Below are 17458 nucleotides of genomic sequence, written 5' to 3'. Positions count from 1 at the left end.
CAGATAAATATAGAATCTTGTAAAATTGTAATGTAGGTGTGTAAATCATCTTTAAATCTGGTATAGAATTTAAAAAGCATAAAACTTAATTATAACTCTAAGTTAATGATCACACCGTATAAAAGATATTTTATGTCATCAATAACAAAGTAGGAGAGAGCAAAGATTATTATAACTTTTAGAAGTTTTATGTAATTGCATTGGTAACCACAAAGAAAACAGCTATAAAATATACACAAAGGGAAACGAGAAGGAAATCAAAGCATGTCCATCTCAATCAGTTGCAGCATCTATAACAGAATCCTCATGTATTCTAAAATAAGCCCCTCTCATTCTAATAAACATTAAATCTATTGAAAATCAGGAATGAGAATAGAAGTCAAAATAATTTGGTTGAGGAGAGAGAGAAATTATTGATGCCATGTGCTGTTTTTGGTACGAGGTAGCTGTTTTCAACCAAAAAAAAAAAAAAGAGAGAGAGAGACAGAAAATATTCATAGGTGGTAAGAGTTCTGTTGCCTTTTTATTTTCTGGTTAAAAACTGAAAGGAGATTCTGGTTTAAATCCCAAGAGGTCCTCTTGAGGCTTTTGCCCGGAAGCGTGATTTAAAGTGGGGAACTGCTTTTAATATACTCTCACTTCACTGTCCCAGAGACCAAGCAGTCATGTTTACTTAGAACCGATGGTTCTTCTCACGTGGGCACAGTTGCTTGTCTCAGCAGTTTTTGTAAGCTTTGAAAAGACATGGATCATGTGAGCAAGAACCTACCAATGTGGAAATTCTAAAACAGAATCCAAAAAAGATGCAGGCCCGAGGAGGCAGTTGTCTAGGCTGACTGCTAAACATTTCAGAGGCAAGAGGTCTGGTGAGGTGAGATATGTGTGTATTCAAAAGCTGATGAAGCATACTGAGACCACCAGAGTTATCTATTGATATAACTCTATTAATGAGTCTCCTCTGAGCCCTCTGTCAGGTAGAGAAAGGGGGCCTATATCCCTACTTCCATAGCTGACTAATGTTCCTCCTAGACAACTCTGATTTGTTGATGGTCTATATCTTCAAAAATTCAAGGTATACTGTGCTGGAGACACAGTAACTTCTTAACACTCTGTAAAGGAAGCTACCCCTTTGCCAACATCTACTCAGATGACTGCATTAATAGTTCTAATGTGAGGATCTTTGGTAAAGATTTAGGAGGTAACATCTACACTGAGAGTACATATAATCTCGGCTTTTTGTGAGTTTGGAATGCTACAATATAGAAACATGGAGATTTTTATTCGTCTTGGCAACCTCAATTAAAAATTGGAAAATATTGAGAGTTCCCTGGCTGCCTAGTGGTTAGGATTCTAGACTTTCACTGCCATGGCCTGGATTCAATCCCTGGTCAAGGAACTGAAAGAAGGCATGGCTCTCTCCTCAAGAAAGGAAAATGCTAAAGATTTCTTAGAGGAAAATTAGTTCAGTTATGAATACTGACTGGAGAAGGAAATGTCAACCCACTCCAGTACTCTTGGCTGGAAAATCCCATAGCAGGAGGAGTGTGGTAGGCTACAGTCCATGGGGTCGCAAAGAGTCGGACACGACTGAGCGACTTCACTTCACTTCACTTCATGAATACTGAATCCTACTCTAAAGGCAGAATTTTGAAGCTAAAGAAAAATGCCAAGAAACATGATTTTAAGAATCTAGAAGGACATATTCAAAAACAACAATCTACCATTACAGGGAAATTTTGGCCATCTCAGAACTCTCATACATAGCAACGGATTTTGGTGTCCCCAAGATGACCATTTGGTGGCACCTAAGTCATTCTCCAGAACTCTGATGCTTTCATCACGTACAGGAAAGCATTTACAACGGCAAGGACGAATTCCTCCAAACTCTCAAAGTTATTATTAGGAATACCTACCAATAAACTCTTTGGGTAGCTGAATCTTTTCTATCTGTATTTATCATACCTCCCCTTCCAAAAAAAAGAAAAAAAAAAACACTGAAGTTATGGCAAGGCTTCAGTCCTTTATCTCAAAAACTGTTTGGATATTTACAAATAAATTTCATTCAGTTGTCCACATTTAAAAAAAATTAAATATGTTTCACATTTTACTTCATCAGGTAAAAAGGGCAGAACTTATTTAACACAATAAGAACTCTATCTAGATATGAAGCTTATATTATAATTTAAAAGTTACTCAGGAACAATGAGTTAAAGAAACGCATACAAAATATAAAAACGGAAAAAGGGAGCGGGGAAAGAAGGGGAGGCTGTAATGGGGAAAGAGTGGTAGGGGAAAATAAAGGAAAGCTTTCCTTCCTCTCAACAAACCTATTCCTTGACCCAGAAACCGCCCAGAAAACGAAGGGATCTAAAGAAAATTTCCTGTGGACTTCACATTCGCTCGTATTTTTTCTGCTTTCTGTGTTTCTTGCTCTTAGATGATACTGCGAAATGTAACTATTGTAATTGGACTTGTTAATTTGGTACCTCGCTTGTTTTTCGGTTTCCGCAGTCCTAAGCGGCTTTACTCCCTCAGCCTCTTTAATCATGTCTTTTGCCAGCTGACTCAGCTACCCACTGTGATGTTAAGGCCCTAGGGCAAAAATGGGTCCATATTAAAAACAAATTAGTTCTTGTTTTTTGTGGGACTTAAAAGACCTGAAAGAGAACGAAAGAACCAGAAAAGAGGGCAGGCGGTGGATGTTCTTAGCAAACGAGGATGCGTCTAGCGCTGTTACAGCCCAAAACTAATTCCACACCTCTCGAGAAAACTGGAGGTGCCGGGGATTGAACCCGGGGCCTCGTGCATGCTAAGCACGCGCTCTACCACTGAGCTACACCCCCTCCCTCATAGCTCCTCTCAGAATTATTCCTATGACCTGTCAATACATCTTCCGCAAAAGAAATTTTACCTCATGAAATTCAATCTTTGAACTTTCTCTACTGAATACTGTCTTGTAACTAGGCTATAAGAACGAAAACTAAATACTATACCTAAAGTCCCGTCTGGTCCTGAGCTCTCTCACTACGGGTCACCCTCTGGGACACCAGCTCGACGGCCACCTGCCTGTGGCGAAGGGGGAGCTCCTGACTGCCCGCCCCCAGGGAGAGGTCTGGGATAAGACTTCTGCTTAAATAGGTTGACAGAAAATCGAAAGTATAATGCCGGAGGATAAAAAGAAACCCTAAACGGCGCCGTGGGGATTTAGGTCCAGGTAGGCGAGAAGACTGGGAGGCAAGTGTGACAGGCCCGCGTCGGTCGCTTCCCTCATTCGAGTAAGCTCCCTCGTCAAGACTGAGTCGGGGACACGCATGGTGGGTGCGTCTCCCGGGCTCTGAACCTCAGGTCTCGAGAACTACCGAGACGTGCGCGAGGAAGAGGAGAGAAAGAAACAGAGCAGCCTTAGAGCGCCCCCTTTCGAAACTGAACTCTACCCAGAAGAAAGGCGTTTTAAGGCGCAGGCTTGATCCGCAAAATGATTCAACTGTATAAACCCTCCAGGTGCCCGCAGTAGGTAGACCCCTTGCCCTCTGAGGGGCAACCCTCAGGCGCTTCCCGCCGTTCTCTGATTTTGGGTACCAGGGTCAACCCAGAAATGAGTATTGGGAGCAAATACTAAATCATTTTCCATCTAAGCTTTCTTCTGATTCTCACTCCTGTGGACTCTTGGAGACCTGACATCACCACCTCCCTTTCGGCTCCTCCCCAACTCCGGATCTGGCCGTCCTGGCGGATCCGACCCGGCCGAGCCCCAGAGGACTTGCGGGGGTCATCGGATTTTGGTGTTCAGTCGCTCAGTCGTGTCCGACTCTTTGCGACCCAGTGGACTGCAGCACACCAGGCTTCCCTGTCCTTCACCATCTCCCGGAGCTTGCTCAAACGCCTGTCCATCGAGTCTGTGATACCATCCAGCCATCTCGTCTTCCCCTTCTCCTCCTGCCTTTGTGTATACAATGCCTGGGCCACAGGCGACTCTCAGAGAGGCTAAAGGGACATATGAATGCTTTTTAGACAACACTGGGTGGGGGGGTGGGGGGTGGCGAGCGGAGGAGGTGATTGTCGGGCGGATCCATAAAGATGGAAAATCACCTGGAGGAACTGAATAAAGCTGTGGATTTCTGGGCCCCACTCTTTAGATGCTGAGTGCTCTCAGAATCTTGGGTTCTTATGTTATTCAACTGAAAAAGGGAACCTCCTACACTGTTGGTGGGAATGTAACTTGGTGCAGCCACTATGGAAAACAGTATGTTGGTTTCTCAAAAACCTAAAACAGAGTTGTCATTGGATCCAGCAATTCCACTTCTGAGCATATACCCAGACAAAACTATGTTTCAAAAAGATACATGCACCCCTAGGTTCATTGCATCCCTATTTACAATAGCCAAGACATGGAAGCATTCTAAATGTCCATGGACAGATGAATGGGTAAAGAAGATATGGTGCATATATACAATGGAATCTCTCTCAGCCATAAAAGAGAAATAAAGAAAGCCATTTGCAGCAGCATGGATGGACCTAGAGGTTATCATGTTAATTGAAGTAAGTAAGAGAGTGAAGGACAAATATCATACGATATCACCTATGATATATGGAAACTAAAATATGACACACAAACGTATCCATGAAACAGAAACAGACTCGCAGAAATAGAGAAGAGACTTATGGGGGAGCGGGGAGGGATTGGGAGTTTGAGATCTGCACATGCAGATTTGAAGAAGAAAATGGCAACCCACTCCAGTATTCTTGCCTGGAAAATTCCATGGACAGATGAGCCTGACTATAGTCCATGGGGTCTCAAGAATCGGACATGACTTAGCAACTAAACCACCACCACCAGGTGCAGACTATTCTATATAGAATGGGTAAACATCAAGGTCCTACTGTACAGCCCAGGAAACTATATTCAATGTTCTGTAGTAAACCATAATGGAGAAGAATATAAAAAAAGAATGTGTATATATATGTATAAATGAATCATTTTGCTGTACAGGAGAAATTAGCATTGTAAATCAACTGTATACTTCAATAAACTTTTAAAAATTATAAATGTCCCTCAATTGAATCTGATAAACAAACTTAAACTAGTTTGGGAACAACTGGACCTGAAACTCTAGGAACAGAAACTGACATGAACTGGGATCCTGGAAAAGTTAATACAGGAGGAGGAGAAAAGAAGAAGGGAAAAGAGGGTACCCACTAGCAGGAGACAGAAAGGTGGGAGGAAGACTGCTGAGGAGTGGGTCTTTCAAAGCTATGGTAAACAAAACAGTATGATAAGGTATTGGCATAAAAAAAGACACACAGGAATCTCCCTGGTGGTCCTCCAGGGAGGACTCCAAGCTTCCTGGGAGGAGAGGGTAGAAGGGAGGGGGAAGGGAGGCATAGCTGGTCAGGGAACTAAAGATTCCTGCTGCAGTGCACCAAAAAGATATAATTCAGTTGCTTTTAATGTTAAGGGCTTCCCTAGCTCAAGGGTAAGGATCTGCCTGCAGTGCGAGAGACCCAGGTTTGATCCCTGGGGGAAGCTCCCTGTAGAAGGGAATGGAGACCCATTCCAGTATTCTTGCCTGGAGAATTCCATGGAGAGAGGAGCCTGGTGGGCTACAGTCCATGGGGTCTCGAAGAGTTGAACAGGACTGAGTGAGTGACACTATGATAAAAAATCTAAATTTTAAAAATGAATTAAAGACTTGAACAATGAAGAGAAGGAAGGAATAAAAAGTACCCAAAAAAAGGAACAAAATTGAGTTCGGGAGATCAAATTTTGCTTGCAAATGGAATGGATGCCAAGATGAAAATCCAAGAGATCCACTAAGGAGTTTAGACTTCAAAAGTTTGTTTTCTCCTCTGGAATATAGTCACCTGTTTCCAAAGAGTGCAACTTGTGCAAAACTCATTTCCAGCTAGCATCAATAGTTTGCCTTTAAATTTCTAAATTTGTTTGTTAGAGAGTATTGAGATTCCTTCAGTCTGTATTTTCACTCTTGGCCAAACGATTATTAATGGAATCACAAACTCTAAATTGCTCTTTTCTTAAAATCATGTCTCAAAATGGTTTTGTTTCTGCAGTATCATCCATAACAGAACTGAAAATGGCATGTCTGTAGCTTGTTGAGCTTTATATCTGCCTCCATTTCTTTTTTACCTCTCTGAAATGTAAATACTAAGGTTTTAAACTCTAAAGTTCTTTTTATGCAATGCAAATACTGTGATTTCTAAATATAATGAGGGGAAGAAAAATCTGTTAAGCAGTCATAGTAGTGGAGGCAAAGGAGAGGGACAGAGTTGATTTAGACAGAATGTGTGAAGGTGAAATCTGGAGCAAGTAAGCCTGACCATTACCTAGATCTCTGAAAAAAAAAAAGATGCATTCCTTCTTCCGCTTCAGTTCAGCTCAATTCATTCAGTAGAAAGGCCCCCCGCCCACCCCTGTCTACATAACTTTTGTACTTTACGTGAGAAGGGTCTCCCACAGTTGGCCGCGTGGCCTAATGGATAAGGCGTCTGATTCCGGATCAGAAGATTGAGGGTTCGAGTCCCTTCGTGGTCGCTTTTTTCCATTTGCCGGTCTGATTCCCTGCCAGGTTGGAGAGGCTTAAAATCTGATTTGCTTCCTCTCACCTCTTGATGCCGTTGCCCGGTTGTGAGTTCAATCAATTAATCGATCAATTCATTCTTATTTAACAATTATATACTGGAGGCCTGATGTTTGACGAGTGCTTTACGCATGAACGAGGAGGGAATAGCATGTGTCCTCAAGGAGCTTACTTTCTACTGAACCCGACAAATGAAATAAACAGAAACAAAATAACTGAAACTTTTTTCACGTCCTATGAGAGAAATAATTTAGAGGCTGAAATAAAAAATTAGGGATGGGGGCTTCTTTAGACAGAATTTTGTTATTCCTGGCTTAAGGAATAATAGTGCTAACTCGCTGAGAATATGAAGGCACTTGGTTTTTACAAAGTTGAAATACTGAACTTTTGAGGGGGGAGGGATCAATTTAAAAATCAACTAAATGGGGAAATGGTGAGTTAAATTTCTGGAAACAAATATCTGACTAGGATTTCTATCATTGTAGCTCTGAATGGTTTGAAATAGATGTTCTCCAGATTTTCTTTAGCTACCATAAACATAATTGCCTCTACCTCCTCCCTTTAGAAAAGCATAAAGGCAGAAGCCGCCAAAGGCTTTTATTCCAATTGAACTGTCCTCTGGAGCAACTTCTATGTAGTCATGAGACCTTTAGTTTTTAGCAAGAGCGTAAATGCCACAAATGGAACTTAACAGCAGGGAGGGTCTTCAAATAATTTAAAAACAGAACTATGGTATGATCCAGCAAACTCCACTTCTGGGTATATATTCAAAAGATTTGAAAGTAGAGTATCAAAACAGATATGTGCACCCATGTTCATAGCAGCATTATTCACAATAGCCAAGAGGTAGAATGAACCTAAATATCCTTAGAAGGATAAATGGATGAATAAAATGTAGTACATACCATGGAATATTACTGTCTTAAATAAACAAAAGAAATAGACCTTGAGGACATTATTCAAAGTGAAATAAGCCAGTCGCGAAAAGACAAATATTGTATGATCCCACTGACACAAGTGTTCAGTTCAGTTCAATTCAGTCGCTCAGGTGTGTCTGACTCTTTGCGACCCCATGGACTGCAGCACACCAGGCTTCCCTGTCCATCACCAACTCCCGGAGTTGACTCGAACTCACGTTCATCAAGTTGGTGATGCCATCCAACCATCTCATCCTCTGTCATCCCCTTCTCTTCCCACCTTCAATCTTTCCCAGCATCAGGGTCTTTTCAAATGAGTCAGTTTTTCGCATCAGGTGGTCAAAGTACTGGAGTTTCAGCTTCAGCATCAGTCCTTCCAATGAATATTCAGGACTGATTTCCTTTAGGATAGACTGGTTGGATCTCCTTGCTCCAAGTCTCCAAGGGACTCCTAAGAGTCTTCTCCAACACCACAGTTCAAAAGCATCAATTCTTTAGTGCTCAGCTTTCTTTATAGTCCAACTCTCACATCCATACATGACTACTGGGAAAACCTAAGCTTTGACCAGATGGACCTTTGTTGGCAAAGTAATGTCTCTGCTTTTTAATAAGCTGTCTAGGTTGGTCATAATTTTTCTTCCAAGGAACCAGTGTCTTTTAATTTCATGGCTGCAGTCACCGTCTACAGTGATTTTGGAGCCCCCTAAAATAAAAGTTTGCCACTGTTTCCGCTGTTTCTCCATTCTATTTGCCATGAAGTGGTGGGACCGGATGCCATGATCTTAGTTTTCTGAATGGTGAGTTTTAAGCCAACTTTTTCACTCTCCTCTTTCACTTTAACCAAGAGGCTCTTTAGTTTGCCAAAGATACATAGTCCAGATCTATGTGTTTGAAGGAAGCAGCAGGTCTAAGACATTCCTATCTTTGTACAGATGCACATTGTACATTAAAGAGGGCCCTGTCAGACAGGAACTATGTTATGTTCAAATTTTCTTGCAGCCTGAAAAACTTAAATCCTATTCCATCATAGAGTATATGAAATAATCAAATTCATAGAAACAAGTAGAATGGTGATTACCATTTTATGGGAGTGAGGTAAAAATGACAGCTGTTTAATGGGTACAGAATTTCAATTTTGCAAGATAAGGGTTCTAGAGATCTGTTCCACAGCAATATGAATATTCCTAAAACTACTGAACAGTACACTTACAATGGTTAAGACTTTTTTTTTGCAATAAATAAATAAATATTCTTTAAAAAACCAGTTGGCTATAAATGTATGGGTTGATTTCTGGATTCTCAATTGCATTATATGTCCATCTTTATGCCACTACCATATTATGTTGGTTACTATCGCTTTATACTGAGTTTTTAATTGAGGAAATCTGAGTTCTCCACCTTTGTTCTTCTTTTTTAAGATTTTTGTTTGTTTGTTCATATTGCAATTTGGTATGAATTTGAAGAATGGCTTTTTCTTTTCTGTAAAAAAAGTTGTTGGAATTTTGATAGAAATGAAATTGAATCTGTAGATCACTTTGGATAGTATTAACATCTTAACAGTTTTAAGTCTTCCTATTTAGGAACTTGGAACTTCTTTCCACTTATTTGAGGCTTCTTTAATTTCTGTCAGCAATGTTTTGTAGATTTTGGTGTACAAGTCTTTCATTTCATTGGTTAAATCCATTCGTGGGTATTTTATTCCTTATGTGCTACTATAATTGAAGTTGCTTTCATAATTTTCTTTTCGGTTTGTTCATTGCTGATATAGAAACACAACTGACTTTGTATGCTGATCTTATACTCTGCAACTTTGCTGAATTCATCTATCAGTTGTAGAAGTTTTCTTGTGATCCTGTCATGATATTGCCATCTGTAAATAGAGACAGTATTACTTCTATCTTTTCCATTTGAATGGCTTTGATTATTTTTCTTGTCTAATTCCTTGAGAATGATGTTAGCTGTAGTTTTTTCCATAAACATTCTTTATCATCCTGAAGAAGGGCATGATATATTAAGTGGTGAAATACAGTTTGCTTCTCACCTCACATTCCATGAAATGGAGATATCTGTAATAAAAATGTATGAAGTTGGGTTAAAATAGGAATACTGTCATTTCAAGTGCTACCTTTTTATGTCATTTATAAGAAATTGAAGGATACTAGAGCTGATGAGTTAACTGACTTCTCTAGTAAATTTCATAGAGAAGTCAGACTTGTACTATGACATTCCTAGGAACCTCTGACAGTAAACCACAGTTCATCTCATTTACAGTCAGACCTCCATACCTGCAGGTTCTGCAGCCACAGATTATACAACTCATCAAAAATATTCAGAAAAAATATTCCAGGAAATTCCAAACAGGAAAACTTGAATTTACCATGCACCACCAACTATTTACATAGCATTTATGCTGTACTAGGTATTTAATCAAGAGATGATTTAAAAGTATACAAGAGAATATGTGTAGGCTATAAGCAAATAACTATGCCACTTTATATGAGACTCAAGTATCCATGGACTTTGGCATCTGCTGGTGGTCCTGGAACATCATGGATACAAAGAGACTGTATATCCACTCATCAATAGGCCTGTGTTGTAGTGGTTATAGTTTGGTCACCTTTGGACCTACTTTCTGTATTGGGTATTCCACATTTTTTTAAAGTATCTTTTTTTTTTTAATTTCAGCTGGAGTTATCTATAATTTAGTTGAACTTTTAACTTCACTTTAAAAATCTTAGACTTGGTTTTATGCTAGTCAATATTGGTTAGGTCAATCATATGAAATCAGTTACTAGGATGAAGTTTATCATTCTAAGGATAGCTTAGTCAAACCTTCACTTATTGATACTTTAACTTTTAATTTCTTGTCAAATTATGGAATGCTTCACAAATTTGCATGTCATCCTTGAGCAAGAGCCATGCTAATCATTTCCAACTTTAGTATGTGTGCTGCCAAGGCGAGCACTATTCTGCATTATTTATTCACAGTTTGAGTGAACTCTGGGAGTTGGTGATGGACAGGGAGGCCTGGCGTGCTGCGATTCATGGGGTCGCAAAGAGTTAGACACGACTGAGCGACTGAACTGAACTGAACTAAAAGCCGAACAAGTCAGGCACTCATTCCCGATTACCTTGCAAACAATTTTTAGCTAGTACACAATCATGTGTTTTATAAACTTCTTGGATATAACGAGCATCTTTTTCTGAAACAGAAAGCAGGAATCATGAGTAATACAAACAAGTATTTTTATAAGGGAAGTCTCCGAGTAAATGAATACTTCCAATATTTCACCTAAGTTTTCAAATATCTACAGGCTTTAATTTTCAAATAAACCAGCTTTCTTTCACCCGCCTAGTCTCTTACATTTTGACTATTTCAGGATAAAAATCAACGATCAACCAAGTAGAGTCATGAGTGGTCATAATGACAGAAATACATTGCCATGCATATATGAATCTTCATTATCATAGATCTTCATATAGATCATAGTTCATTAGTCTTGGGATCTGGGATATGTATATTCTTCTCCTGAGAGAGAAGGAAATCCTGGAATATGGTGTTCCTGAGGCAGAATCAGTCATTTGACTGGAATATAAACAACATAGGGTATAACTTTATTTCACTAGTTTAAAAAAAATTAAATTTTAATTTTAATTCTATCCTATTCCATTTTATTCTTATACTTCTACTGCCATGGCTCCAGAACTACATTCCTTGGTACATAAAAAGCACTCATGATATACTCGTTGGAAGAATGATGATTAAAAATACCCTAAATGTCTAGGGGAAAAAAAGTGGATAAATGAAATAGGATATATCTATCCTGTGGACTGATTTGCCACATTTAATTTCTAAGGAAAAAGATAGTGTTTACACGGAAAGAGCCCAAGATACATTACGTTAAAAAAAAAAAGTCAGAGAATGGTATACTTTGTATGACTGCATTTCTGTAAAAACAAAATATTTATATATTATATATACATGAATTCAGAGAAAATAGGAGTGTACAAAATATAATAAAATACTGCTGGCGGTTAGATTTGGAGGAGGAAGCTATAACTTTCATACTTTATTCAGGAGGTAAAACGGCACTCAATTTTGACTAGGAAACAAAACAATAATTATTAGATGCCAGCGAGGGTGTGATTTACAAGGAAATGTTTGAGAACTAGTTCATGACTTCTGAACATGGAGAGACCATGTTCAATACAAAATAAATAGATCTATATTAAAATCCATAAATTTATATACATTTATATAAGATTTACAGATCCATAAAATCCATAAATCTATATATCCTTCAATTTCTTATAAATAATATAGATCTATGGATCTATCTATAAAAATCCAATCGATCTATATTAAACATCTATATAAAATATCTTTGCAGACAGCAGTGTGCAGTGGTAAAGAGTCGTCCCGCCACCGTAGGAAACTCAAGTGACGCGGATTCCACCCCTGGGCGGGGAAGATCCCCTGGAATAGCAACCAGGGCAGGGCCTCTGTCTGGGAAGAAGCGGAAGAGCAGCCAAGAGAAGCAGGCGGGGCACCGGGCCACGCCCACTTACTCCTGCAGCACCAAGGGAAAGGGAACTATCTGAGTCCCAAAACTCGCTATTTTAACATTTCCTCGCGCTGTTTCAGATAAACCAACCTCTGGTACTCTCCCGTCGTTATCAATCGTTCGCCCCAAATCTCGTGACTTCCGAAAATATCGCGATGTTTCAGCTGTTACTATTTACCTTAGCAGTCCCTGTGAGAAATTTTTTAAAGTCCGTTTTTAACACTATGTGTTGGTAAATTGCATATGCATATTGCTCTTCCTAAGCTATTTTGTTTTAGAAATTAGGGGGTGGGGAAAAAGTATGTGTCAGAAGTGGGATTCGAACCCACGCCTCCATACGGAGACCAGAATCCCCACGGCGGGGAAGCTTCGCTTGAGTCTGGCGCCTTAGACCACTCGGCCATCCTGACACCTCGGGAAAGGCAGAAAGATTTTCCACTAAAATAGATACATAGATCAGCGTCTCTATGACGTATAGTCTAAGAAGAAGTTAACTTCCGGGTCGAGAATAAAAGGCCACCCGTGGCTTGAAAAGGAAAAAGGTTTATGTTTCTGGAGGGAAGGAAAGAAGAACCGAACGACGTTTAGCCCAAGTCGCTTGGTGGGTTTTCCAACCTCTCATCTTTACCGAAACCTTGAGCGCGGTTTTTGCCCCAGGCTTGTTTATTTTTGAAGACAGTGAGGAACAACAAAAATCCTACAAAAGCCCCAGATTGTATGGCATAGACCATTTTATTGTCTCTTGTTTGATTCCTTTTCGTCCCCAGATCTGCCTTGCCATTGGAGAAGTGTTTGTTTTGGGCTCCGAAAGTGACGGCCGAGGAACAGCCTTGGAAAGTTCTCGTAGGGCGACAACTCCCGCCGATGCAAGATTTGATGAGACCAGTTTCTACGCAAGAGCTTGACCTGTTTCAGGTCCAGAGAAACTCAGTGACACTCTTGCTTCCCAACCTTCCTGGTCACTCTCAGATATTTCTGACTGAAATTTTCCATGGCGTCCGTTGCCAGGTAGTAGATAAAATGGCGATTTTTAAGAGGGATGGCTGAGTGAAAATAAGGGGAACGTGCCACACTTCCTGACTCAGACTTTTCCAGCTCTTTCTCAGCTTTGTGCAAAGTAATATGAGCTTTGAGTCTGGAAGGGCACATATTTTAATGAAACCTTGAAGGGTAAACAGTAAGAAATTATTCTTCCAACTAGGCTGAAAGCTAAATATTTTCAGATGGCCATAGTTATTACCTTAAATTCTACAAGTGGAATCACTAGATCTTTATCCAGTTTAGTATAGTTGATTTACAATGTTTTGTTAATTTCAGGGGTACAACTTAGTGATTCAGTTACATATATACATATATAATACATATAGCCATTCTTAAAGTTTATCCAGTTTTAAAAGCTTTTAATACACGCTGCCCACCTACCTCCCCCAAATTTTGAAGCAATTTAGAGTCATGTCAGACTCTTTGCGACCCCATGGACTGTAGCCCGCCAGGCTCCTCTGTCCATGGTTTTTCAGGCAAGAATACTGAAGTGGGCTGCAATTTCCTTCTCCAGAGGATCTTCTCGACCTAGGGATCGAACCCGAAGCTCCCACATTGCAGAAGATAACCCAAAGATGACCAACAGAATACCATGATTAAACGGTTAACAACAAAACATTTTGCTGGGTGACACAGTTTTATTAGTGAGGTTCAATATTCATGTTTCAAGGATTTTTATATTCTTCTGTAAATTGCTTACCCAACCTTTGAGGTGTTCATCCATCCTTGATTTGTGAAACTTATTTTACAAAAAATAAACCCTTCTGATAGTCTTTATTTACTAAGAAACCAAGAAGAAATTCCTTTTACTAACAACAATCCTATTAAGTCCCTTAAACACTACTTTCCATGTATAGAAACTATAGATATAAAACTCTAGTTTTATAGTGAGCTATAAATTTTACAAGGTTCTCATGTCAATCTTTCAAAACCAAACTGTGGCCCAAATTTAATGTCCTTATAATGTTACCGTGCTAACATTTACTTTTAATCCTGGTCATTTATTAGTTCCATCATTTTCTTCCTTTATGGAATATTAAACTCCTGCTATTTTGATTTTATGCTTTAAATGATTTGAAGTACTTTCTGGAATAGGTAAGGTATAATTAAATATGTAAACAATTTTACAACTTATTAACAATATTTATTGTGCAACATGGAGAAGGCAATGGCAATCCATGGGGTCACTAAGAGTCAGACACAACTGAGCGACTTCACTTGCACTTTTCACTTTCATCCATTGGAGAAGGAAATGGCAACCCATTCCAGTGTTCTTGCCTGGAGAATCCCAGGGATGGGGGAGCCTGGTGGGCTGCCATCTATGGGGTCGCACAGAGTCGGACAGGACTGAAGTGACTTAGCAGCAGCAGCAGCATTGTGCAACAGTTCCCAGAGGCCAGTGTACATTTTTTGAAAACACCTGCATGAAGGATTTTGAAGGGCCTCAAAATTTAAAAGGGTGGGGCTTCCCTAGTGGTCTAGTAAAGACTGTGCTTCTACTGCTTAGTTCCTGACAGGGGAACTAAGATCCCACATGCCTTGGGGCTCAACAACAAAAAATTTTTAACGAGTGGAGGGGACTAAAAAAAGATGACTGTGTTTGTTTATACCAATTTTAAAAACAGGATTTAATTTCCAACCTCGAAATTAATCTCTTAACTGTTTTATGTGGAAATGTACTTGAGGCAATACTGTCATATTTAAATACTGTTTGCACAATGTGAAATCTAAGCTATTAATGCTTTATTAATATTCTAGTAAAGTCAGTTTCCCTAGAATAATCTACACTGGTTTGACTGAACTTTCTCATTATTCTTTGCAAAGACTTCAAAAAGAAATTACTGGGTTAAAGGAGGTGAAAGGGTGTAGTGATTTAATTGCATAATCAAGTCAAAATTTATTGCAGGGCCATGTTAGTTTGTACTAACCTGTCAACCTCAAGAAAAAGTGCACTAAGGAAGAAATGCAGATCTAGACTTTTAGTTTCTCCTGACCACCATGGTCAGCACTGAGGTCTCCTGAAAGCACACAGTGTTTCACTTATCCACAAATGGGTCTTTTGTCTAATCCCACTTATTTCATGTTATTTTTTTCTCTTAATTGACTTTATTAATTTTTCCAAGGACAGAGTCAGGTTCTCTTGTATTCTCAACAGTCAAGTTCATCTGGGGCACCTAACACTGTTTAACTTTTTTTTTGAATCAGTGAATTGTCGTTATGCGTTTGTGAAGAAGCAACCCACCAATCACTGGTACACTAAGAATCTTTCTAGTTTTATTTTGCTGGGAGATATGTGATTTCCATCCATACTTTGGTTAGGATCACTGATGAAGATGTTAACAAATGGATCTATTTACTATATGCTAGCTCTTGCTCTTACTTAGTGCTTTTAAGTGTTGCCATTACGGCAACTGTCATCTTGTCAACTGCATATCCTAGATGGCAGTTCCCTTTCATTCTCTGAAACTTTCCCTTCTAGGCCTTGTCTGCTCTTGGGGAAGATGCTCTTCTGTACCCACCAGATCAGTATCAGAAAAAACAAGAGCAGCTGAAGACAAACACAATTTTCCTGAGGCAACAAATAAACAAAACAATGAGTGTTTGAAGTATGAAAATGTAATTAACAACTTCAAATGTTCTGAGGAAAGGACCAGAGAGGACCCAAAAGAACTGGACCCCATGTTTGCCTAAAGGGGTCCATATTGTGACCTGATGAATCCAAATGCTTACCTTTCTGCAGATCATTTGCAGAGTTCATTTAACTTCATTCAAAATGACAGGTTAAAAAAATTTGTTTTTAATACCTCTAAACCCACCACCCATAAGAATCATAAGATAAACAGTATAAAACACGTCAGTTCACACCCTCTTTCTCCACCCTATCCCTCCCACTGGTGTGGCCCACTGGTAACCACAAACCTTTCGTCCATATCATAAAAAGGGTAAAGTATACAGTTTTTTTTAGACTTTTTCCCATTCAGCATTGTTAGGAAGATTCAGTCTTGTAGTATATCCCAGTTCAAATTGGAAGTAGCTTTGCTGAATCCAAAGAGGTTGCTTACCGCTGCTCCAGCTGCTGCTGTTAAAAATTCATTTAGATGCTGCTCCTATTAGCACTGAGTCTACTGGAAATAAAGCGGACCCTGTGTGAGACCTTTTGTTAGCCTGGAGACAGCTCCATCAGTCCAGCAGGGAGTCTTTCCTAGGGGCACATTTTCTTGGGACTGGTACCAAGCAAGGTGCCCTCTTTATGGGTTCTTATTCTTCCTCCTTGTCCCAAAGGACTATACTAAGTGAAACTGAAATGCGATTCTGACTGGGTCTCTTCACCCAGTTTTTCAGTTGTGAATTCTTGAATCTAGAGTAGACAGACTTACTGTTAAAGGCAGGTATCCCAGGTCAACAGACTGGCACTCCAAGGCCTCAGCCTCTACCTTTCCATGCAGAAAAGCATAATCCATAGATATTGTGAGGCAGGATATCATGTATGTAGACATGTATTTCACCTCAGTCTAAATCCTGGCCCTGTTGCCTCCTAGCTGTGCACCTTGGATAAACACCACCCCCTCTATGCTTCAATTTTCTTGTGTAAAATAAAGGCAACAGTACCCACTTTATCTTGTAGGGTTGTTAGCATTAAATAAGCCGTTGTACACAAAGCACTTCATACTATGTGCTAAGCACTGCTCTCTGTGTAGTAGTATCTTATATATATAATAATATATATTAGCACATGTATTTATATCTATTGAGACTATTCAGCAAAAGCTAACCTAGCCTCATGGAAGCCCCTCTCTTCAGCTCCTGGTTATTTCTCTTAAAACCTTTTGAATAAATAAATGAATCAAGACATATCACCAATGCATGATCTTTAGCCATGAACCACAATGTTGGGTACAAGACTAAGACCACAAAATCTTGTCGTCTTGAGGTCATGTCCAAAAGCAGGAAAGATTGAAAACCTCCTGGGAAAGAGCTGTCCTCTCAGCTTATTTTTCCTCCTTAGAATGTGGTGACCTCCATGAACCTAAGGGCTTATGCTGCTGCTTCTGAGGTAGGAAGCAAGCTCTGGGTGCTCTGATCTATACCAAGCATTGCTGCATACCCCACTGTCAGTTATAATAAGGACTTGAGAGAACAGTTTCCCAGATAAGTGACAGGATTAGCCAATACAAAGCTGTAGGCTGTGGAAGTCCAACACTACTTTCCAAGCACCAGTAGAAAGTAGTGACATGGTACTGTTTTATCATCTAGTTGAAAGTAAAATATTGACCAGAATAAGATTCTCGACCCACAGAGGAAATCAATACCATTAACCATGCCTCTCCTCCTCTAATAT

At 39.6% G+C, this 17458-nt stretch overlaps 1 long non-coding RNA gene, 3 other non-coding genes and 1 pseudogene across 5 annotated transcripts; 2 read left to right on the top strand and 3 right to left on the bottom strand.

Moving 5' to 3' along the window:
* Nucleotides 1-2771: 2771 nt before the first annotated feature.
* On the bottom strand, nucleotides 2772-2843 carry TRNAA-AGC. Its single transcript has one exon. It is a non-coding gene; the product is annotated as a tRNA-Ala (tRNA).
* A 3634-nt stretch (nucleotides 2844-6477) lies between these two features.
* TRNAR-CCG lies at nucleotides 6478-6550 on the top strand. The gene has a single exon. It is a non-coding gene; the product is annotated as a tRNA-Arg (tRNA).
* A 3831-nt stretch (nucleotides 6551-10381) lies between these two features.
* On the bottom strand, nucleotides 10382-10478 carry LOC122430200 (annotated as a pseudogene).
* A 1904-nt stretch (nucleotides 10479-12382) lies between these two features.
* TRNAL-CAA lies at nucleotides 12383-12488 on the bottom strand. The gene is made up of 2 exons: nucleotides 12451-12488; nucleotides 12383-12428 (listed from the first exon to the last, which is right to left on the bottom strand). It is a non-coding gene; the product is annotated as a tRNA-Leu (tRNA).
* Nucleotides 12489-12581: 93 nt separating this feature from the next.
* On the top strand, nucleotides 12582-16964 carry LOC122429438. Of its 2 annotated transcripts, none has more exons than XR_006265979.1 (3): nucleotides 12582-12679; nucleotides 12846-13086; nucleotides 15599-16964. It is a non-coding gene; the product is annotated as an uncharacterized LOC122429438 (long non-coding RNA). The 2 variants fall into 2 exon arrangements; XR_006265980.1 differs by lacking the exon at nucleotides 15599-16964 and adding an exon at nucleotides 13634-14058.
* The last annotated feature ends 494 nt before the right edge of the window (nucleotides 16965-17458 follow it).

The sequence above is a fragment of the Cervus canadensis genome, chromosome 28 (genome assembly GCF_019320065.1).
Source record: "Cervus canadensis isolate Bull #8, Minnesota chromosome 28, ASM1932006v1, whole genome shotgun sequence".
NCBI classification, from domain to species: Eukaryota; Metazoa; Chordata; class Mammalia; order Artiodactyla; family Cervidae; genus Cervus; species Cervus canadensis.
The sequence above is the reverse complement of the archived record's forward strand: the minus strand, read 5'-3'. Positions and strand labels throughout refer to the sequence as shown.